The sequence below is a fragment of the Belonocnema kinseyi genome, chromosome 6 (genome assembly GCF_010883055.1).
Source record: "Belonocnema kinseyi isolate 2016_QV_RU_SX_M_011 chromosome 6, B_treatae_v1, whole genome shotgun sequence".
Taxonomy (NCBI): domain Eukaryota; kingdom Metazoa; phylum Arthropoda; class Insecta; order Hymenoptera; family Cynipidae; genus Belonocnema; species Belonocnema kinseyi.
Window position 1 is genome coordinate 123250538 of NC_046662.1, and position 25102 is coordinate 123275639.

Genomic DNA, 25102 nt, shown 5'->3' on the forward strand with positions numbered 1-25102 from the left:
GGGGGGGGGTTGCCCATGGTTTGGGTCTTCTTCGCTCGGGCTAGGGTTTGAGCGGAGAAGCCAGGGAGATGTAACTTGGGCCGAAGTCCGGGGAAATCTGACTTCTGAGTCTCGCGGACCGTACTTTTATGGGCTTTGCTTCAGCTGCGGCGCACCATTTACGACGTAGTGAGTAGGGGTTTACTAGCGAGAATCGTTTTGGCGATGTTGCTTTGAGGGGGTTTCGCGCGATTGGCTTACTCTAAGTCAAATGACAGGTGAGGTTAGGATGCTCAGGCGACGAAAGAAAGAATCATGGATTATTGCTAAATATAAGTCCTGTTTATAAATATTATTTATAACCATGAATATAATTTAGCGGACATCAATTAAAACCCTTGGAAATCCCTTGCAATTGTTTAAATATCTTGAAAATGAAATGGAATATTTAAAAATATCATAAAACATTGAAATTATATTTTACGACTGCATGGAAAATGTATTGAAGTACATTGATATTTGTTAAATCCCTCGAAATCATAGACAGCCTTTAAAAATCTTATTAGATAATGTTGCATATTTTGAAATATTTTAAAACCTCGGACTTCCTGTAAAATCGCTTTATATAGTAATGAAATTAATTTAAAAAATGCCTTCGAATGTTTTCAAATCACGTAAACTACTTCTAAATCAAAAACTGTTGAAAATGTCTTTGAAGTTTATAAAATGCCCGAAAATCTTGGAAATTTCTTCAAATTATTGTAATCTCTTTCAAAGTTCTCAGAGTCTTTATCAATTTATAAATTTTAAGAAAATCTTCAAAAATATTTGTAAGGCTTCAAGATAATTCAAAAATGGGTATAGACGTGAAATGGATTCTGATTAACCCACGAATTAATGTATTGAATAAAAAGTATAAATAAATTCTATAAATTTTAAACAATTCGTTAGCCTAACGCAGCAACGTTTCACAAATAAAATGTTAATTACAACAAATTACGCCTTGTGATGATTATTCCTAAAATTAAAAAAATTAAAAGGCAAGATCCTTTATGGAAAACGTACAGAAACGTCCGCCGGCGGTTTGCCAGTACAGAACTAGTACAAGGAAGCATTATCTGCTAGTACTGGCCGCGTGTAGTTGTCCAGTACTGCGACATCAGTAATCTGTACTAGGCTCGTACTGCTAGCACAAATTTTAATAATTGATAATGATATTAAAACATACTTGGTCAAAGTTACCCTACTTTTGAAGAATAATTTCACGATGTGTAACGATTATTTAACAATAAAAAATAAGATTCTTATATTAAAAATGACTTTTTCTAGCAGAATGAGAAATTGCAATCCAAATTTTGTATTTGATATCAAGTATATTTAGAAAGTATCTCCACCATATGTTTCAATCAGACGAAAATTGAAAAAGAGCATTTTCAGCGTCTCAAACTTTATTCCGATTCCTCACGGTTATTTAATGAAAAGCTATTGTTAACAATTATTACTTGTGCGGTATGCTTGGATTCCTAAAAGAGTCAGGAACTAAAAACCCTCCAACGGGAACAGAAACAGTGAAAATCCTATTCCTCTCAATCGATTTAGTCAAATTTAACGAAAGCATTTATTTAACGTATGGTTTATTATTAAATCTTTCTATAACTTATAAATTAGAAAAATATTCAAATTTATATTTATTTACATTTTAAGCATTTATTTAAATGTCTTAAAAAATGCATCAAAGAAATCTATTTAAATGTGTGAATTAAAATAATTTTAACTCTAGAGAGGCGGACTTGAATTGATTAAGTTAAATTTTCAAATCTTATATTCCACATGAAGGAATTAAGGCAATTTATTACACATATTTTGTGAACTTATTAGAAGGAATTAAATAATCTCGAAATATGAACACTTTTGGGGAATAGAAGACATCTCTGTGAGGTTATCTGTCTGTACAATTACAAAGAAGAATACACGTTACCTTTTGGGGAATAGGAATCGATGCGGCTGAGATTGAAAATATTGACAGATTTTTATCAACATTTTTTTTGATTTACTCATATTAATATAACGATGCTAATGCAGTTTATTAAAATTGTATTAATTAATGTTGTATAAAATTCGGATTTTTCTCCGTTGTGTCTAATCTCAAACAATGGGAAGGTTTCGCGAGGCCAGAAACCGTCCGCTCGACAAACTATCACCCGCCGCAAGAGTAGCGGTTTCCAGACAATGCCTGGCCCAAGGTGACGGTCCCTTGATGATGACTTTCTCCCAGGCAATTTTTTTCAAACTTTTTTTTACTACGTACCCTTTTTTTCTGAAAATATTCCAACTATGATTGGCTGTCAAATAATTTTTGTCACTAACAAGCTCCACCCTTTTGGGCGTGCTTATCATATATCTGTCTCTCTCGCACACTCAAATCAGAATTCCCACTCCAGTACACAGCCCTCTTAAGAGTCTTAATATCGCAAGTATTATGCAGCGAAAGATACTGTTTTTTTCGAGCATAAGTTTTTATTGGCATCATTGCCCTCGTCGTATCTGAAGCGTTTGAAATTAAATTTACTTCACTATTCGAAATGCTAGGAATGGAAATGATTTTAGATAGATCATCTTGTAGAAAGTACGCAGCCTTAATATTATCTACAGATACTTGGCGCGGTAAGCCGTTTACATCTATTTCGTAAATCCTATCGGATGTGCTTTTATGAAAGAGTGGCAACCAGTAAGTTGACGCAGAGCTGTAAATAGCTGCGATTCGAATTGAGATCCTTGGTACTGGATGGCTTCAAAAACAGCCGTGAACTCGCGATCGTACCGCTGTGCCGGTGAAAATTTTCTGGAGAAGAAAGCTAGTGGCTCCCACGTAATCAAAGACTTTTGCCCGAGAGAAGCCCCCATCCCGAAGTCTGAAGAATCCGTGACTAATCCCGTTTCGGCATCGGACGCACTTCAGCCTCTTAAGCCCATTCGATCTCTCGACGATTATTTTCGCGAGAGTCTGTAAAGTAACGGATTAAAGGCGCTTGCGCCTGAGCGGCTATAGGCAGACTGCGCCGGTAAAAATTCACTAACCCGAGGAATCTATGCAGCTCAACGATGGTGCGTGGCTTTGGAAACTGCTTAATAGCTTGTACTTTCTTGGTGGTTGGTTTGAAACCGTTTTTGTTTATCGAGTGACTTAGAAACTCTAATTCGGCTTTCCTGAATTCGCATTTTCCAACATTTAGGCATAACGCGTAATCTTTAAGACTTTGGAAAACTGTCCTGAGGTGTTCCTCGTGTTCTGCTTCGCTTGAAGAAGCGATCAAGATGTCGACATAGGCGAAAATATGATCGAGATCGCCAAGAGCGCGAAAAATGTAGCGTTGGAAGGATTGGCCCCCATTGTGCAATCCTAAGGTCATGTCAGTATACTCAAACAAACCGAAGGGTGTGATTACTGCAGTTTTAGGTATGTCCTCAGATGCTATCGGAATTTGATGGTAGGCCTTAAAAACGTCTAATTTAGAAAAAATTGATTTTCGGTATAAATTTCTCGGAAAAATCATGAGGATGTGAAACAGGGTATCTGTCAGGGATAGTGACGGCGTTAAGTCTGCAAAAATCCCCATAGATTCTCCATTCTTCATCCTTCTTTAGAGTCATATGTATGGGAGTTGCCCAAAGACTGCTGGATGGACGACAAACGCCAGAATCGAGAAACTTCTTAAACTGCGCTTTAGCAGCAGCGAGTTTGTTAGGTGACAAACGTCTAGCCCGTTCAGCAATGGGAGGACCCTTCGTTTCGATGTCGTGCTGAAGATCACTAAGATTTCCGCGTACGGTTCGGATTTGTTTAAAACATCTTATCCCAAATATGTTTGCGCTTTTTACAAAACCTAAGGAGCTACAACCGATAGTTGTGTCGACTAGTTTGGATTCGTGCAGAAACGGAACTAAATGGTCGTGCGCCAAGAGGTCGGCTCTACTTATGGATAAGATACTTCAGCAACACAGAAGTTCCACGGAAAATCGCGGGAAAGGTTGAGGTTAGGGGAAATCCGTTTTATTCCATAAGTAGAAATGCGCGTGTCATTCGTGGTATAAAGCACACCATCGTTTATTGTATTTTTAAGTTTTTTATCTACTGGTAGTAAAGATAGATCGGAGCCTGTGTAAATAAGGAACACACGACCGGATTTATGATCACGAATGTGGAGACGTTTTGAAGTGACCTTGCTAGCGACCGCCGCGTCCATGCGAGAAGATTTCATTAGTTTTCCGAAGGTGCAGAAGATTGTACCCATGCGCATGGTGTTATTCATCGGTGGGCCTTTTGACCGAATTTTTGAAGTGAAAACATAAGTTTGACGAATCCGTACTTTTGGAGCGATTGTAAGCATTCCGGTTTCCGGACTTTGATCGACCATGCCCGCATCTACGAGATCTACTAAAATGAGGTTGTTGCAGTTGCTTGATCAACTTTTCCATTTGTTCCGTAAGACGATTTACTTTTGCTTCTACTTTCCGGTTGTGAACTAAAAACAGCAGCGGAAGTACTCGCGTGATAAAATGGCTTGTGCGGGTTTACGGAAGAAATGTGGAGGTTGTTAGAACCCGCCGCTTCAGTGACCTTGTCGGCCATTTTGGCTAGGTCTTGAGGCTGCCCACATTGTACATTGCCAAAATTTCTATAATATGGTTCGGTAAGTGGTCCAGGAACGCGAAGAAACCGGATATGATTCGATTTTTAATTGGCGTATAAATGTCATGCAGACTTGGGGACAATGATAGTATGTCCTTTATGTGGGCTACAATCTCAAAATCGAGATTTACGACATAATCTGCCTTAGTTTTTTTCCACACTTATGTGAGCAGTAGCGAACGAGGATTCGACCTGCAGGAAACATAAGACTGGATCCTGAGAGAAAAATTTGGGAATTTTTGGAACTCTGTGGGCCGCGTCGACGCGCTTCTGTGATTTGGTTAATCTAATTAGAGCTTCAACAAGTCGTGCATCACCGGAAGGAGCTGGATCAGGCATTTTTGTTTAAACAAAGAAACAACTAATCACAAACCCGATAAAAAGAAATAAACAATTGGTTTCAATACGACTCCACACACCAACACGGTCGATAACGAGTGGAAAACTGTTAGAAATAGGAAGTGATCGTTTGTATATCTTAGTTGCTCAAAAGAAAATATTAGATTATTACATCTTGACATTTTTTGCGGCGAAAATGGTACTAAGTTCAGTAAAGGATAATTCCTTTTGTTCAAAAAAGGCTAATATTTATTTAAAATAATGTTAAAATAGAAAAATGTTCTGATGGTTTAACCATTGATATTTATCAGAAGAAATCCATACTTTTTTCAAATGTAAAAGTTCCTGAAGGACATTGAAAGGACGTCAAAATTTACAGGAGCCCACGCCAGTTTGTAAATTTGGTAGTGCTCGTCAATTTGATAGCTATATCAATTCCATTGCTCGTGCTGATATTAATCTCCAAAAATTATTTCGTTTTCCATTGTGCCCAAAACGACGCTATCACGTCGGGGTCACCAATTGTAGGTATTTTGGTCGATTTATAAGAGGATCGAATGCGGCCTACATCAGCAATTAATTATCAGAAAAGACAAGTTACACATTACTTAACTACTAACTAGATTTATTCCTGTTAAGATAAGTACATTGCTCATACTTTATACTAGAGAGATTACAAGATGCCAGACATGGCGGGAGACCGACTTGGTCAGCACGAGAACTGAGAGCGAATGGTAGAGTAGACTCTAGTATCGATTGCGTGCCTATACAACCACTGGTCGCTTAGGTAGATGCGAGACTCGCTCGATGATGCCCCTCCGCTGAGTGGCGCAGTGGGGACACTGCGACCCTACAAGACTTCCTACAGTGGTGCCATCTAGCAGATACTGTTGATACTGAACCATCGAAATTTAGCGACCCACTATTGCAAAAAGCGGACATAGAGATAATGCATCCATATTTCTAACATATTAATGCCGTATTTCAGGAAATATGTATGCAATTTTAAGGAAATATTTCGTGTTACAAGGGTATATCTTACAAGCTATGCGAGTTGATAAATTTATGTATCAAGTTGGGAGAAGCTCCAGATGACTGGAAAAAAGGGATTATGTTTAAAAATAAGAAGGAAGGGCGATAAAAGCAATTGCAATAATTACAGAAGTGCCAGTTTACTTAGTATAGTAAGCGTAATATATTCAAAAGTACTTATTCAAAGGGCAATGAAAATAAAAGGAAACCCTGCTGATGAAAAAGCACTGGCGATCGGTACTGGGCCGCCAATGCCGCTTCAGTGGCTGTTTGTGCTCATTTTCAGCACCTAAACTGTACCTGTTATTTACAGTGCCTAGCCGCAACCAAACCGACTCCCTTTTTAGAATGTTCTTCAAATTATTAAAAAAATTTTTTAGTTTTGTGAATTTTCTCATTATACATATTTATAATTATAACTCATAAAATAATATACTACTTTGAAGTTGAATTCAAAAATGTTGTCTGTTTTGGCGTATCTTATTCCATTCACATCTGAAATAAAAGAAACCCGTATATTATAAATTTCTATCTTTCTCGTAGATAATTTCAAACATTTTAATTTTTGATTTTAATCCCTTTCAGCTGGTCTACTTGGTAGCCTAGTTGAAAAGGCATAGGCATAGACATAGACACATCGATTTTCACTAACACTACTACTACTAATACACCTTTTCAAAGACCTCATAGGTTAGATTTATTGGGTGAAAATAGTCTTTTAAAAATTTAAATGGACACTTGAAGGGGAACTCGGGATAGAAAACCAGTAGTCTATGTAGTGCTGAAGAAACAGCACTGACCAGTGCCGTTTCATTGCTTTTTCAGTGCGTTTTCATCGGCAGGTAACATATGGGAAGTCTAATGTCGATTTATGCCAAGAAGATCATGGGCGGACCAGCTATGTAGCTTCAGACAGATCATAGCAAAATTTCTATGAGTAAATAAAAAAGTTTTTTATGCATTTTGATGACCTAGCAAAATTATTTGATAAAGTTGATAGAAGTAAGCTCTGGGAAATCCTTAAATAGTACGGAGTCAATGAATGGCCCCCACAAGCCATTTAAACAATATATTCAGGTAGCAAAGCGAGTGTATGCTTAAATAAGCAACTGAGTGACTGGTTCGATATTTAGTCCAGTCAAATTAGCTTGAAAACGGGTAATTTCCAGAAAAAATGTATAAAGTTTTAATATCTACTGTAGGTGGTTCCTTGTGGCATCAGAATAAAATATAAAAAGAGTTTCCCTCTGGCCTGTGGGTGGAAACACCCTTAAATCTAGCGAACAACCCCCGAAAATTGGTTTTTAGTGATTATTTCGAAAAGGGTGCATCTAACGACAAAAATAGCTCAGTACAAAAAATAATACATAAAAATTTGAAAAGAAGGCATTGCAATTATGTTGTTGCAGCTCACAGTTACCGCGTAATCCACCCTCTGAGTAGGGGGTGAGTTTGAACTTGAAGCCCGCAACGCTCCTTCTCTTGCACATATCTCGAATTGGGGTTATTTTTCGGTCATAATGTATAGGACTAAAATTGTAGAGCAGACCATTCTCTATAAATATTGCTCATTAATTTTTGATTATTTAAACAATTAAACATTATATAAAGATTATTCCGAAAATGAATCAGTGACACATTTGATGAAAAATTGATTAAAGAATATGTATTTATTTATAATGTATTAGGTAATTAATAAATTCGATTCTAAATATTTTTTAACATTAAAATTAATTTTTTAGGAGATTAGGGAATATTCGCCCACCTAAATTTGTTGATGAAATTGAGGAACACAATTAATGTTGAAAAAAATGTATATGCCAGCCTATAACAAATTTTATGTAGTTTATTGTATGCCTGAAAATGTGTTTTATTTTTTAGAAAAAAAAACAATATTATAGCTTTAGAAAAAACGTCATTTGGGCGAAACAGCTCCGGTACCGGGGCAATTTCGCCCAGTCCGCGGGGCAGTTTCACCCAGTTTGGAAAGCCGAAATATTCCAATGTATTTCCAATATTACACACAAGTATGCACGTGAATGGGATTAAATATATACAAAGAACATTGAAATCATGATCTTAACATCTTGCAGAAACTTTTTAGATAATTTTAATTAATTTTTTGAATCCAATGTGAAACACATACAAATAAAAGTTCTGACGTACTTAATATGCTTCTTTACTGCATATTTTCGCAGTTTATTTTTTCCCTGTTTGCTGAGCTTCCTTTCTTGTTTTTGAATATTCTTTCACTTATTCTGTTTCTTCTTTTTGCTCGCGCTTGTTGAATCCATTTTTAATTTTTCTTGTTTTCTTAATGTTGCCCTTCTTCGTCGGTGAAGAAATTTTCAAACGTTTTTTTTGCTGATTTTATTTATTTCGCTCTTTCTTTGTTTTCTTTTTCTTTCCCTTTCTTCCGTTTTTCATCGTAGAGCATTTGAACTTTATTTTTCTTGGAGTATCGGTATAGATTTTCGATTTTCCTGTGCTTCTTGTTTTGCGCGTTCTTTTTTTCTTTTGCGCTTTTGGATACGCTCGAACAGTTTCAGGTGTAATAATTGCTAATGATGGGGCAGATCCAGCTGAGTTGCCATCTTCGGAATCTTGAAGCAAGTTTTCTTTAGTCAAAGAACCATCTTTTGAATGACACTGTCCATCTGTCAGTTAATTGATGTTGGCTGCTTATATGTGAGCATTTCCTTCCTTTTGGTGTCCGTAATCCACTCAAGATATTGTTCATCGAGAAAGACTTCAAGTAGGTTAATTTTGCAAGTCCAGCAATTTCGTAGATGGTGAGTACTTTCCCAATATTGTTAATTTGCCAATGATTAATTGCAGCTCTCATTTTGGCTTTAAAAGGGCCGTACGCGCCGACATCTAGGGGTTGCAATTTATGTGACGTGTGTGGAGGGAATGTCAAATAAACAATACCATTTTCTCGTGAAAAATTAATGGCTTCGATTGTGATGTGAGTCTCGTGATTGTCAAGTAATAGCAAGACTGTATTTTCCTCAGAGGAAGAAGTACACTTCTGAGTATGACGCAAAGCCTCTATGAATAAGGGACCAGTCACCTAGCCCGATTTATTGATTAATCCTAAATTGCCTTATGGAGCATTATTAAAAAAAAAGTCTTATAACGTGTTCTCGGGAAGACAGAGGCTGATGGAAATGCATTGCCTGCAGCGCTCACTATACCGCACGTCGTAGTTATCTCTCCTCGTTCACGAGACTAAGATTGTCCAGCTTGCTTGATATTTTTGTCCGCCAATATTTTCGGGCCATCCATAATGGTGAGGAATCCAGTTTCATCTCAGTTAATGATGCGAGCAGGTGCAAATTGATATTTGGTCTGAATAGCTTGCAAGTTATCGAAAAACTGAAGTTCGGATTTACTTTTCTAAAACTAAGTAATCAGTCTTCTTCTGCGATATTGTTTTGATCTTATGATGCAGGATATGTTATTTCTAATTTTTTGGCATATTCAAAAGCCATTTTCCGAGTATGCGTCAATGACAGTCCGTAATGTAGTTTTGAGCATTTTATCAAATAATCGCAGATAAGATTTTCTTTGTCTGTGATGAAAACTTGAGTGACTGCATGTTTGCTCGAATGAACATTACTTTTCTTACATTGAATCTCGTTATTTCCAACAGAGGGAACTTTTTTCAGCCGAGATCGTATTGTGAATCTCTTCAGACCATATTTTGCAGCCGCTTTTCTTTGGGATATTTTTAATGCAAAATATCATGAATCGCTTTATCAACATTATCCTCATCGAGGAGGAAGCGATCAGTTTTTCTTCTATACGTTCTAACCATCTTACCTGAAAACAACAAGATTTTTTTTTAACTATCGTAATGCATAAAATATAGAAAATCCATGAACTTTTAAATTTAATTCTTATAAATAAATTGAGCTTCCCGCGATCAAAATGGGACACGCTCGAAATGCCTTGGTTTCAGTTGGCCTCTTGGTTATTATCATTCTTGATTTTTTCAAGTCGGATTAAAAATTTTTTTGAAGCATATCTTAATTCAAAGAAATTGAAAATCCGACTTGAAAAAATCAAGAACGAAAATAACCAAGAGGCCAACTGAAACAAAGGCATTTTGAGCGTGTTCCGTTTTGATCACGGGAGGCTCAATTCTATTTAAAAACAATTGTTTATTTGCCAGGGAAATTACAATTGTGTAAAACAGCCCCGTGCACTGGTGGGCGAAAGTGTCCCGCTCTGAATTTCATTGTAAAAATATGAACAACAAAAAACGGATGCAATATAACATAAAATTAATGAGAGCAAACATTATTAGATAGTATCTACTTACTTGAGCAGATGGTAACATTGATTTAAAACACAGAACTTTGTTTCCAGCAAGCTAATCGGTTGACAATGATATTTTACTTTTGTGGTTATGAAGCATGTTAAAATATATTCAAAATTCTGATTTGCTTAGAATACATAGAAAGGGAGCGAATTTTCATTTACGTTACTTTGGTTAGCAGCGCTAACTGATGACAAATTTGAAAATCACTTTTCAAATCTCCTTCTATACATTTTAATCCAGCTTTCACGTATCCACAAAGCTTACCTCATCCTATTTTATAGGAACAAGCAGTCAAATTCAGTATGTGAGATGGAGCTTGTGCCTCAGTAAATTACACTGGTAATATACTATTTTTGCTTCTTCTCCGACCCCACAGTTCTGGTTCTAAAAACTTTCCCCCGCCATGTTTGAATTTGATTACAGGTTCGATAAGAGTCTTGTCAAGCAGCTGCCAAAGTTGGAGGAAGCCCTGATAAATATACAGCATGACTAGAAGAAGTCACAGATTTGTTAAAGCATACGTTAATGCATTTGTCTAAACTTATTTCAGAAGGTTTAGCCTTGTATAATGCAAGAATAAATTGCTATTCAGCTGCTGCTACTTCACAGTGAGTAGAATTAGGGTTCTTAAAAGTTATTGCAACATCATGCAAGGCTGAATTTTTATTGCGCAAATTGTTTTAATTTTTTCCTAATCGAAAAATCCAGGGGTTGTATCGCATCCACTAAATGCGTAAGCAACAAAATGGATTCCTTATTGTTTTTTAAACTCTCAGACTCTTGGAAAAGTTTCGAACTATAAACCCGGAATTGTACATTTCCACATCCTGGCCAACTACATCTGTTTTATTCCGATAGGATTCATTAATGGCAGTCTGCACGAATATCACATCAGCTAATTAGCACATAAGCACATACTGTACCTCATCGAAATTAATTTTGTCTGAAATTAACCTAGACGATTCGGAGGCTCAGCATTGTCAACACGTTGTTGCAGATTTAAGAAATCTACCAGGTGATAATGTTATTAAAGAAATCCATAGCAAGTTAAAAAATCCAGCTGGAAGTGATACGTACATATGCTTTAACAAATCTGTGACTTATTCCAGTCAGGCTCTATCTTTATCTGGGCTTCCTCAAACTTTCGTAGCTGCTCGGCAATGCTCTTATCGAGTCTATCATCGAATTCAAACATTTTGAGGCAAATGTTTAGAACCAGAACTGTGGGGTTGGAAAAGAAGCAAAAATAGTTTATTAACAGTGTATACTACTGAGGTGCCAGATCGATCTCACATAATGAATTTAATCGTTTGCTTTTGAAAAACGGGATGCGGTACACGTAGTACTGATGATTCTGACAACTAATAACATTTTGTCAACTACATTTTAACTATTATTTGCAAGTGGCAGTGGATTATGCCTTTTGGGGAAACCACACAAAAAAACGCACCACAAACTCTACCTCATAACTGGTGTGGAAATGAGTCACAGATCTATTCTGCTTTACAATTCAACTCCTGTTTATTTTAAACGAAAAACCACCCCTTTTTGATTTATGTCCAAGAGAATACTAGTACTACTGCTACTATTACTACTTCTACTACTACAAACTTATATTTCATTGAATAATTACTTAAAAATTAATTTTATTATTGCAAAATATTTAAAATCGTATTTATTAATTACTTAATACAATATATATATGTGACGTGCGCCGAAGAAAGGGGACTTACTATAAAAAAATCGCAATCAAGGTTTTTACACATTTCGATAATTTTTAGCTGATTTTTTTAATGAAACCGCCGGGAAGAAAATCCGAGTGTTATTATCGCTAATAATTTCAGTTTTTAGGTATCCGAGAAATCGGGATATGGCTCGAGAGCTCGATATTCCGTAAAACACCTCCCACCCCTCGCTACTCCATCTATGCGTCTCATCTATACTCCGTCTGTGAGCCGTGTCTAAGACCTATCTCTTTCCGTGAGAATGTAGTGGTAAGTGGAGAGGCAAGATTTCGCGAGTCTTCCCTCTCTCCTAAAAGTCCGGTCTATCAGGTCGACTTCAACCGCTCGCCCTGAAAAATCTCACTTTTCAGAGTAAATCCCCTTTCTTCGGCGCACGTCATATATATACATATTCTTTAATCAATTTTTTATCAAATGAGTTGCTGATATATTTTCGAAATAATCGTAATATAATGTTTGATTGTTCAAATAACAAAAAATTAATGAGCAATACTTATATAGAATTGTCAGCTCTACACTTTTAGTCCTATACATTATGACCGAAAAACCGCCCCATTTCGAGGTATGTGCAAAAGAAGGAACGTGCGGGCTTCGACCTTAAACTCACCCCCTACTCATAGGTTGGATTACTCGAAAACGGTGAGCCGCACAAAAAAATGCATATAACCTTTCTTGTTCAGAATTTTGTTTACTATTTTTTTGTACTTAGCTGTTTTTGTCGCTAGATGCGCCCTTTTCTAAATAATCGCTAAGAAACTTTTTTGATATTTGATTCTGATGTCATACGGAACCACGTAAGATAGATACCAAAAATCTATTGATTTTTTTGGGTAAAAAGTTTAATTTAACTGGAATAATTATGCAAAGTGCTGGGTAAGGATGCGTTATATCATCTTAGCTATTTATTATATTGATGAAAAATGGTCTAATACTGGCTATCTTAGACGAAGGTGTGGATCTTGGGATAGTGAAGGTACGCCGGTTAGCGTTTGCGAATAAGTTTGTTATGGCAAAGTCAATAGAAGACTTGCATAGAATGTTAAGCAGACTGAACACTAACATGAAGGACATTGGCCGTAAAATTAACGTGATTGAAACGTTAATTATGTTTTCGAAGGAAAGGGTGGAAAAGCAGTATGCAACATGGTCTTAAACGATCAGAGGATAGAACAAGTTGATGAGTATGTGTATCTTGATATGAAATTCCTGCGTAATATCTGCAGTAAAACGCTAATAGACAAAGTCAGTATTGAGAGGATTTTTTTAGGATGTTATGTAGAGGAAATACTGTTTGACAAAAATGAAAGAAATTTGTTTAGATGGTTTGGATACGTTGGGAGAATGAAAAAAGATGGACTGACGAAACAAATATATTCAGGTAAAGTAAATGGTAGTGTACCCAGAGGCAGACCGAGGAAAAATGGTGGGAATGAATGCATGATATCCTAAGACGAAAAGATTTAAAAAGCCATAGGAAATGTAAAGGAAGCTAAAGAGTTATACCAGAAAAGAAAAGTGTGGCGACAAATAGTTCATAAGAAATGCACATTGTGACATCGTAAAGCTCTTCGCCTGAGCTAATTGCTAGTGAGATGGATCAGCGACCTGGGTTGGATCAGTGTTGTGGAACGAATTTGTTTAAGTAAGCAAGAAGGGAATTCTAGAATAGTCCAAAAATCAATCCCTCCGCCCCTTATACCTCATTGTTCACTTTCTTATTCAATATGGTTTAATCGTATAATAATAGTAGTAAAAAGTAGTTAAAATATACATGTCAACAGAATCTATGTAGTTTATCATTCTATGTTTGTTATATTATAGTAAGAAAATTTATGTAGCTTCAGGCCTGTACACCTCTGACCTTGGTAGTGATCTTGATCACCGTAAGTACCATAACTACGCGGATGATAAGCTATATGTCTCTAGTCTTATGTCTTCCATGAATGGTTTGATTGCTAGTTTTCAGAAGGATATTAACTCAGTGAATCAATGGGCACTTAACAAAAGGTAAACGCTGAACCCTTAAAAAACTAAAGCAATTATTATTTGATAGTCCTCTTCCCCATCCACTGCTGAATTAGCGTCCTTCCCTCAGCTTAAGGTTGATTGTCTTGAAGTTGCCTGCGTTGATTCCGTAAGGGACTTAACCGTACCTTCTTCTGGAAAGAGCGAGTTCTTGCAATCTCGAGGAATACTTTCATAGTACTCCAACAGATTAAAAGGAACAAGGAATGCTTTCCAAAATCAACGCGGATTCTTCTAGTTAACAGTCTTATCTTCCCGTTTATTTTATTATGGGTGTGTTATGTACGACGATATCACAGATGAACTGAATTCTAAACTGAAGCGAGAAGACGATTGCATAAGATTCATCTATGATGTACCGAAATATGAAAATATTACCCCGTATCGGCAACGGGCGGGATTTCTTAATGTGGTTAAGAGAAGACCATTTTTTATTGGCATCTAATTTCCAATTTCTTTTAAAACAAAACCGTTCGAAGTCTTCTACGTCTGTTTGAAAACAAAAATCTGACTATACCTGCTCAGTCTAGGCTTTGCGTAAGCAAAACGGTCCTTACAGTTCTACGTCAAATATCTTGTAAGTTCCAAAGCTCTACTTTGGAGTAAGGTACCTGAAAAAATAGAGATGCACCTTCGCCTTATTACTTAAAAAGCTATTTTTTAACTTTTTGTTTAGCATTGATAATTCAACTGTCGAAATTTGACGCTGGTAAATCGTAAATTGTTAATTTCTCAAACTTTTAGCGACATTTTGTAACTTAGTATTATAACAATTAAATATTTACAATTCGAACCATGCTTTACATCAGTAATCTAACATTTAAGTTTGAAATTCTCTAATGATATCCGTTATGCCAAGCACTAGCTTATATTAGCATATTGTAAAATTCCTACTCCTCGCTAACCGGGGATTGACTTTGTGTTTATTTATATTCTCAATTTGAATACTGCACTTGGCTGATTTTAATAAGTGATCTTAGATCTACCAAAAATTGTATTAATTTTTGGTAATAATACTGTTGCATTTTAAACTTACCTCAAAGATATTTATTTTGATCTAGAGATTCGTTCAATTTGCGTTTACTTTTTCCTTTCCAGTAAATTGCAACCAACCAAATACATTGATTCCAATACTGATAGGGCATTAAAACTACTAGCCCTAAACATTTTACAATCACACTTGAAAATTATCTTTACAACGAGAAAATAAGTAAAACTTCCTCATGTTAACCTTTTGAGACGCGAATTTTTTCCATTCATTATATTGTTATTTGTAGCTTTATATAGGATTTCGGGGTCGCTGATTCCGATTATGACGTCAAAATGGTAAAATTAAAAATAGCGGATCCAATATGGCGACTGTATTTGGCTAAGTTTAATGTTTTTTTTATATTGAGCTAAAACGTCTTCTAGGGGGGTTTTGGGGTCCCTGATGACGATGGTAACAACTTTATTCTATTAAAATTTGGGCACTGACTTTCTGATTCTCCTCCATATTTTTAGATCCCATTTTTTATCAATTCTCCTGAACTTCACTCGCACAACGAGGTCTTAACATTTAAATTAAGTGCAAAGTCGTTACGAGTTCTTTTCTGGGTCCAATTTTATAAAAATTCAAAGTAAAATTGCCGATGTAAATTTCAATAGCTAGCGCAACCATGCACAACGAGGTTTCTTTATCGTAAGATAAAGTGCAAAGTCGTTACAGTAAAATTGCGCACACTATTTTTTCACTTATTTAAAATCCTCACACTAAAATGCAAACATGCACAACGAGGTCTCCACATAAACGTGGAGTGCAAAGTCGTTACAATCATGCATTAAAAAAAAAACTAATTCCCAAGAACTTACGTCTAACTATCCGAATTCTGAAGAATTTCGATAGTTTAGTTAGCGGAAGTTTGTGATTAGAATAGGAGAATCCGTTATGAGCAGCGTCCTTTTTGAATGAAGCTTATTCAATTAAAATTCTGTCTTCAATGGCAGGTGGATGAATGAACCAAGAAAGACTCCCTCCTCGTAGACCCTCGAGTAAGAAGTCCTGGTAACTCAAGGAAAGAAAAGAGAATGAAGCTGGTACCGGTATCGCAATCAATTTATAGAGTGCATTGGCCCTACGCCATCTCCACGTATTAACTAATGGCGCGCGCAATCGATCGTATGATCGAATGATTTCATGAATCATCCCTCAGCTCTACCTGGCTGTCCATTTTTGAGTCAGGAGCGTATCAATATAAATATTCGCCCGTAGCTTTATTATTAAATTCCAATTATGAAAATAGAACGGACTGTCTCAATATGTTACTCATATTCATTATATTATATATTGTTTTATTTTTAACCATCTTAAGTTAGTTTTTTCTACCTACGTCATAATCGTCATTTGATCAGAATTGTCACATTTTTTGTAAAACATATGTATAAGAATTTTTATTTTGTATAAATGTCGAAAATCTGAAGGGCAAGTATAAAAAATCAGTTATAAAAAATCAATTATCAGTATATGTTTATAATAATATTAGTAGTAGAACCACGGTAAATGAAATCCAGGATCACGTCTCATGAACATGCGATCGGTAGTCACAGGTCACGATCAAAGCACAACGACAGGTTGGTGAAAACCTTGCATGTCTTGAGAACACGAAGAGACCTAAGGATGACAATTTTCTGCATATATCTCGCAAGATCCTTGGCATGTTTTTGGTACGCGGGCATGGCTTTGAGACATATCGTACATATAGTACTGGACCGTCATCCACGGCCATCGGAAGTGGAATTGGAAATAGAAAGAGAGGGGAAATCGAGAAAGTGGACCTGTTATTTTCTAAGGTTGGCGATTGGTTCTTGGTGGATTGTTCCTTTTCTATGAAAGCAGATGGAAGATGAGTAGAACCAATCATCAGCCTTAAAAAAAGACAGGTCAAGTTTCTCGATTTCCCCTCTCTTTCTGTTCCCTATTATATTTTTTACCGCCGCGGCTAGCAGTGCAATACTATGTGTGGATGCTTCGAGGTTACGAAACATTGATAGTTTCGCACCTCTGAGAGAACCGATCACCAGGACAATTACTTTAAACGATTATTTTGGATATAGTCGTTGCATCTCCCTTCTAAAGTTTTGATCCATGTCTTCTTTTTCCTTCTGCTTGGCAATGATGTTTTAGTCGACCGGAGCCGAGAATTTGATTACGAATATAGTTCGTTTCTCGAAGTAATAGAGAACGATGTCAGGTTTCGAGTGTGCTATAGAGACTGCCTTCCGAAAACCGTAGTTCCAGGAAATTGGGCTTTTCTGGTTTTAGGCAATTGACTCTATCTCCTTGGTGCGTTTGGCAGGTTAGTTATTGGCCGAACCTTAAGAGCGACAAAGATAGTAATGTTGCACGCTTGGAGCGTGTGCATGACACACTCTGCAGTTATCTTTGGGAACTTCTTGTCGTACAGTTCAGTCACGCTATAATAAGGTGGAAATAACACCGTTCCGGCACGCGAAAACGAAACCCTCTATCCCTGAATTAATTCATTGCTGCAGGGGGGCGACTTGACCGGGAGCTTTATTGAACGGGTAATGATCGGGAATTTAATTAAAAACCGAGAATTTACTTCTGACTGATGTAAAATTCAAGTTTTCATTCTTTTAATAATTTTTTGTTAATTGAGAAAAGTGATTTATACTTTATCTACAGTCGCAGGTTTTCAGATTATCTCAGTTTATTCTTATGAAATCATAATTTATTCTTGAATTTTTCTATACTTTTTTAATTACTTAGAAATTAAATCTAAGGCGGGTTCAAAAGTCTTGACACCTGGCTATAAAGTTTTATCATTTTGGCGAGAATAATCGCAGAATGTTAAGTCAAAGACAGAAACATACTTCGAAACTTCAACGTACTAGAAAACTCTTATAGGAATGACGTCCTTTCATTACATTGTCCAATTAAGTCGCGAAAAAAATCCCTTAAAAAAGTGTCAGCTACATGAGATAATACGAATTTTCAAAGCGTGATTCAAATGATTCAACCTGAATCAAATGTAAATTTTTACTTCTGATTTCTTTGCGATTGATGTGATTGATCATGAAAAATCATGAAATATGTTTAAACAATTTTTTCTTCAAAAAATCATGAAAATATATTATTTTATTATCAAATAATTTACAATTGTTTAAACAATCATTATTTGCTTGAAAATTTTTTGATCATATACATATTTGGATCCGTGATTTCTAAAAGTAAAGGAACTTTACGTTTCAGGATCCATTGAATTACTTCGGCTTTTCTCTATCTTTGTGTGTGACTCTTAAACTCTGGATCAATCATGATGTGGTAAATTGCCTGATTAATTACTATTTCCTATTGCTAAGTCTCCTTTCTTATGTTTGTCAACGTTGTACATTTTTCTCCGAATTACGCCCTGCAAGAACTCGTCGATCTTTATTTTGGGACTTCCACTTTTTACATGAGGTTCGGAAAATTCCTGAGACTCTTTCCCCCTTCATAATACGTAGTACTGTACTTTTTGTTACGCCTAAGCTCTTTGATGTCCTGTCAATCACTTTGCTCACATCTTCACATGGAATGGAAGCTTCTAATGTGTCCCCTGAGTGTTTACATTTTCCTTGCACCTTCTTCCCTACTCCATTATACACCCCCACACACTTGGTGGTGGGAGGGGGACCTATTGTTTAAGGTGGGTTCTGAACCACCAAGAGCAACAGCTTTAAGCACTTAGTGAAAATTTTTCTCTAGACGTGCCGGTCCCATGACTCTCCGGAGATGAACAATTCCTTACTAGGCTAGTGTTCACCGCATGAGCCGTTGAGGTGATTCCGGAGTGCGAGGTGAAAATCGAACTTGCAAGCAGACAGAGTGGGTCAAAAGCCTACGTTTTAGCCCCCATTACCATCATCCCACTTCAGATCTTCATTTTTACCTGCTTTTTTAGCCTAAAAATACTCCTTCGCTCTAATTATTGAAGTTGTCTCCTCTATTCCGTACGCATTTAAGTTCATTCGTTTATAACGATTATTTTTTCTACCCTTTGACCACTTTCTTATTTCCGTAAATCTATTTTCATCCTGAGACCTCACATTGTCATTATTGTAATTACTTCGATTTTTAGGAGCACAGTCATCACCATCACTAATTGTACAATTCATCAAATCGCTACTGTAGGGAGAGTATTGCGAAGAAATGTTTTCGACAAGGCACTTCAGAAGTTTTAAATGTCTGTCGAGACTGTTTTCATGATGATACCCAGTCAATAAGGCTAGAGAAAATAAAGGGAAGGTCAGACATGGAAGTCGGTGGCAGTACGAAGGACGATCAGAAAGGGATGTGAGAAGGTAGAGAATATGCTACAAGAGAAAGTGGGGGAGCGTAAAGGAGGAGGTGTCGATTAGCGAAAGGATAAGGGCAATGGTGGTGAGAATAGAGAGAAAAAAGAAAGCAGAAAGGAGAAATAATATTGTGGCAAGAGGGTTGAAGCTAAGGAATGGGAAAGAAAGAGAGGGCGTTGAAGAGCTTCTGTAAAGTATAGGGCAGGTGAAGGGTAAGGTAGGTAAAGGTAGGCTGGAGGGAAAAAGGGTGAATGGAGTGGCGGTCATGGAATTGTAGGACTGGGATGACAAGTTGGGGGTAATGCGAAATAAAAATGGGATAAAGGATAAGGGAGTTTTCATCGACCATGATTTGACTCCGAAGCAAAGGGATTTATAGATACTGTTGAAAGTGGTGCAGGGGGATTTGTTTCATAGTAAGTAGGGAGGTGGGAATAAAGCATGAGAGTGGAGTAATGAAGGTGCTGTACTGGATCGTAGCAGGGGTGAAGAAAAAAGATGAGCAATTCTGGAGGTGTATCCAGGAATTTGACATTGTGGGACTGGTAGACACGTGGATAGAGAGAAAGGAATGGAAGTAAAGAAGAAAGGAAGGGCCAGCGGAGGAATTATAGCAGGGGTTATAGATAAACTGGAGGAAGAAGTTCATGACGGGTGAGAGGGGGAGGGGTGCAAATGAGGGCAGTGCAGATAGGAGGGATGATGGAAAAGTTTGTGACAGTATACAGTTATGACGGGATGGAAAGAATAAGGAAGGGTGAAAAAAGGGGATTTTTAAAAAAATAATCTTTTCAGGGCCCAGATTTACGGAAGAGTGATGAGGGTATTAGAAGAACGAGGGAGGTAGATGGGGAGGAGCTGAATGGGCAGCAGGGCTAGCAGCCTTGCGAGACGGACGTAATGCGTGACAAATTTTAATGCGTGATACCGATTTTGTAGTCATTTGTACTTTCAAAGTTATACAGATATATCTTATGCTCTGATTTTGAGCGCTCGTCACCGTATAGCGTTAAAACTGTCCAATAAAAAAATTTGTGGTTATTTCATTGTACCCTTATAACCTACAAAATTACTAAATTATAACCAATTCCACCGAAAGACATTTTCCCATGCATTCTATGCGGGGTTCTTTGAATGTTTTATTTTTAATCCGTTTCAGCTGGCCTACTTTATAGCCTGGTCGCAGGTATGAAGGAAACTTCTGCTGGCATTTAAAACAGGAATATGAGTAGCTTTAAACCAGCAGCACTGGGACGGCACTAGATAGTGCCGTTTAAATGCTGTTTCAGTGCTTTTTCATCGGCAGGGTATTGTGAAAGAGTTTACAGCGAAACCAGAAGAAGATTCCGATTATAATACAACAAATTATGAGCCAGCACCTAAAGATTATATCTCTCTGGACTATAAGGAGCAGGCTATCGCCCTAGCTGACATGCATCCTAAGTGAAGTCTGAAGAGCTTGCAAACAAAAAGTGCAAGTAAATTGTAAAGAAAGGATAGGTCAATTCAGTGGAGAAAGGATGTGAAAACAGCGGTACGAAAATTGATAAATTAGGGCACATTGATTCAGAAACTTTCTCCTTTAACGCCAGCTTAACTTGGACGAACGACTTTAAACGAAAGCACAAGATCAAGCAACGAAAGGTGATGAAATTTGTGAGCAGAAAAGATGTAACTACGCTGGAAGAAACTTGGGAAGCAGCCAAAAAGTTTCAGCAGCAAACCGGCATTGCTATATCAACATTTGGTTGGAATTTTGTAATCTATACAGATCAGTCTAGATGCAGCTATCAGACTACATATAATCGTTCACGAGAATTCCAAAGGAGAACAATCTATTTACGTGCGAAAAAAGGACTTGAAGAAAACTACACATTCATACACGGTACAGTACAGTGTAACAGCTTCTGGTAAGTTACTTCCCCTTGTGTTCATGTGTATACAGAAAAGTGGAAACAAATTTGGCCCTTTTGTTAAGAAAACTGTGTATAGATTCAAAAATCTAGTCTTTGACTTGAAATCTGGAGAACTGACAAAGGATCTATATGGACATCATCTACAGACCACTTTGAGACCTTACGTAGAGGATGATCGATTTCTGCTTGTAATTGACTCTTGGGGAGGACAGACTGATAATGTTCTACACGATGAATATTTTACAGACGACTCTGGAGAAGTGACTTGCACTTTAAAAGTTATCCTTGGTAAATGCACCCCATTATGTTAGACCTGCGATGTCTACTTTTTTAGACAAAAGAAAAATTTAATCCAGAGATTACAAAACGCTACAGGCTTTTTGAAAGAGGAACGGGAAATAGATTAACGAGAAGATGCGAGAAAAATATATTCTCTTGTCCATCATCAATTTTTAGCACCAGTATTGAAAAAAATCATTCGATACTCTTGGTTTTTCACCAAATTAACGACGAAGCAAGACATTTCTTAAATCTTAACCAGGTGTGTTTTCCAATTGCACTTTTTGAAAATTATTGTGTGTGAAAAAATTTTAATCTTATAAAATGTGCACGGTGTAAGAAATACCTATGTTTTAAATGTTTTTACGATAATTATCATCCTAAAGCTTGCAACCAAATCTGTTTCCGAAGACGGCGATGATAAAGAATAGCTTTTTAGGTATTTTTTAATTTGTATTACATATTTGTGAGAAATTTGAAAATTGTTATTAGACGATTGTGCCTAATTTAATTATCAAGCGATATTTTTATACATATTTACGAAAATAAAATAATATTTCCTAGACTTATTATCGTATTCTTCATTTTAAATATCAACACTTCTAACCCATCTCCCGCTTATATATTTTTAGGTATAATCAATTTATTTTTCAAGCATATAATTTTTTGCTGCTAAAAATGTAGAAACATTGCAAAATGATCATGCTTATATGGCTTTAGAATAATTGATTACGTACTACAAACATCAAATTATCGATCAAAAACTTTTGTGTCAGAAGTAATATTGTTTCGAGTTTTAAAGTATAAAAAAAGTGATCATTATTTTTATAATATTTATAATAATTATGCATATTCACGGTCAAATTATTTGGAAAAAATTGCGAGGATACGAAAGAATGTTGGCAGACTCTAGCCTGGAACCTAGACCATTACTCCATCGCGGTTGGCTCGATAGCTCCACGATTCGACCGATAATCATTTCGCGCGGATTTATTGTAGCCCTTTTTTTCTCGTAAACCGCTTTCTATCTAGGCAAATGTTTTCGGCTTTTTCATCTCATATTAGGGCTTTTTCGCTGACAAAAATGATTGAAATCCGTGACCCCAGTTACACGAACTCCCCTAGTGTGGTTAGGGATATAATTAAGATCTTAAAGAATGGTAAGTCTGCTAGCGTTGATAGTATTAATACTGAAATGACTAAGTACGGTGGCGACTACATACCTCGCAGGTTGTGCGAGTTGATAAATTGATTTGTGAAGATGGGGGAAGTTTCAGAAGACTAGAAAAAGGCGATTATCGTCCCAATGTACAAAAAGAGAGATAATAGAAATTGGAATAGTTACAGATGTATCAGCTTATTAAGTACCGTAAGAAAATATATACAAAAATACTTATTCTAAGGGTAATAAAAATAGCAGAAGGCACGGGAAGTCCAAAGTGGATTCATAACAGGAAGTTCATGCACGGATCAAATATTTATCTTGAGACATATCACAGAAATAAATAAATAAATAAATTTATTTAAGAAGTCCTGAAAAACTAAGGAGTCAATGGATGGCTCCTACAAGCAATTAATACAATATATGTAGGTAGCACACTGAGTGCAAAAGTAAATGGGAAAGTGAGGGACAGATTCGATATTATGCAAAGTGTAAGGCAAGGATAGGTGCCTCGATGGCTCAGATGACAGCGCGTCAGGCCTCCGTGCAGGAGGACTGGGATTCGATCCCGGAGCCGGTAACAATGTAAATTTTTCTATGTATTTCAACCGGGGCTCTGGTATTTGGAAAATCACCTTAAGCTGTTGGTCCCCTCAGAAGAAACTGGTTACGTACCAAGGTGTAGGGTCCATGTCGTGGGGCCTAGCCTTGGGGTTAAAAGTCGAGTTCTAGAAGACTCGAAAATAATTCAGCGGTTTACTTGCGCTTGAGGCATCGACGGAGGATTCTTGTGCCCGAGGCTCCTTGGGGGGACATCTTCCGCTTAAGGCACCTAGGGGGGACCCTTGCTCGGTAGTCAATCGATAATTTCGTGTAACGAATACACACACACATACACTTACCTAACATGCTAGCACAGTGCTTTAAATCTGTGCATCTAATTGATGACCTCAGAAGTATCGCTCCGTCCCCACTAGTCTGACCGTATTCTATCCCGTGGCTTGCTATGGAGGCTGCCCAGTGGCAGAAAGGGTGAGGCCACAATACAAAGTAGGATACCATTTACTGTGCGTTAGGTACGCCTGGCACCTAAGAGGTATATTCTTTAATGTTGGTAACAACAAGGTGTGGCACACAAGGCTTTATAGCTTGAGCGCCAGGAGGTTAGCATTCGCAGATGTAATGGTTGTCATGGAAGAATTAAAAAATTAATAAATAAAACGAAAATTATGGTGTTCGAAAGTGATAGAAAACAATAAACAACATTATCCTAAACGATGAGATATTAAAACAAGTAGATACGTACATATATTTTGTTACCATATTCAGTAAGGACGGAAAGATAAATGGAGAGCTAGAAAGTTATCGATAGAGCAGAATCCATTATCAGACGTAAAAATATATCAGGTGATGCTCAAAGAGCAATATATAATTCTATATTTGTACACTGCCATACGGTAGCGAGACCTGAACCTAAGAAAAGGATAAGAGTAAAATGAACGCGACTGGCATGAAATTCCTGCACAATATGTGCGATATAACGTTAATGGACAAAGTCAGTAATGGGATAATGCTCCACGAATGCGGTATAGAGGAGACTGGTTGACATATGCGAAAGAAATTCGTTGAGATGGTTTCGGCATGTTGAGAGAATGAAAGATGAACGACTGACGAAATAAGTATACCAAGGTAAAGTAAATTTCAGCGTACCCAGAGGAAGACCAAGATCCAATTCCATTCCAATCCAATTCGAGTCTCAAGACTAAGTACGAGTCACATTATTTTTTATAACTTAGTCGTATTTTTTTGAATGAGTATAAGTACATATTTTGTGTTTATATTCATGGTTTTCGAATGGAAATTTATCGCTAAATCGAATGGAAACAGCCACGTTTTTATAGTTTTTATAGTTTCCGAGATATGATCCTCAGAATAGAACAAAAATGTTCCGCGGCCGTTTGCCGCAACGCGAGCGCTAGTGTGACTCCAAAAGGCGCGGGAACTGGAGGGTTAAAGAAGTATGCCAGACTGGAAAGTGTGGCGTCAAATAGTTTATAAGAAATGCATGATGACGAGTGTCAGTGGACTGGAATGATGCCTGAAACAAATGACCTTGTATACAAGTGAGCCCGAGTGGAGAGCTTTGCATGATGACTTTGTGAAGCTCTTCACCTGGAGTGATCGTTCGAGAGATTGAACAAAGACCTAGGTCGAAGCAGTGTTGCAGAGCGAACATGCTATTTAAATAAAAAATTCGAGAATTATAGATTT

General features: G+C 37.0%; 1 protein-coding gene across 1 annotated transcript in view; it reads left to right on the top strand.

The window, feature by feature from the left end:
- LOC117174176 (cytochrome c oxidase assembly factor 3, mitochondrial) overlaps positions 1-25102 on the top strand; it is a 46622-nt gene that overhangs the window by 20791 nt on the left and 729 nt on the right. The window lies entirely within an intron of this gene.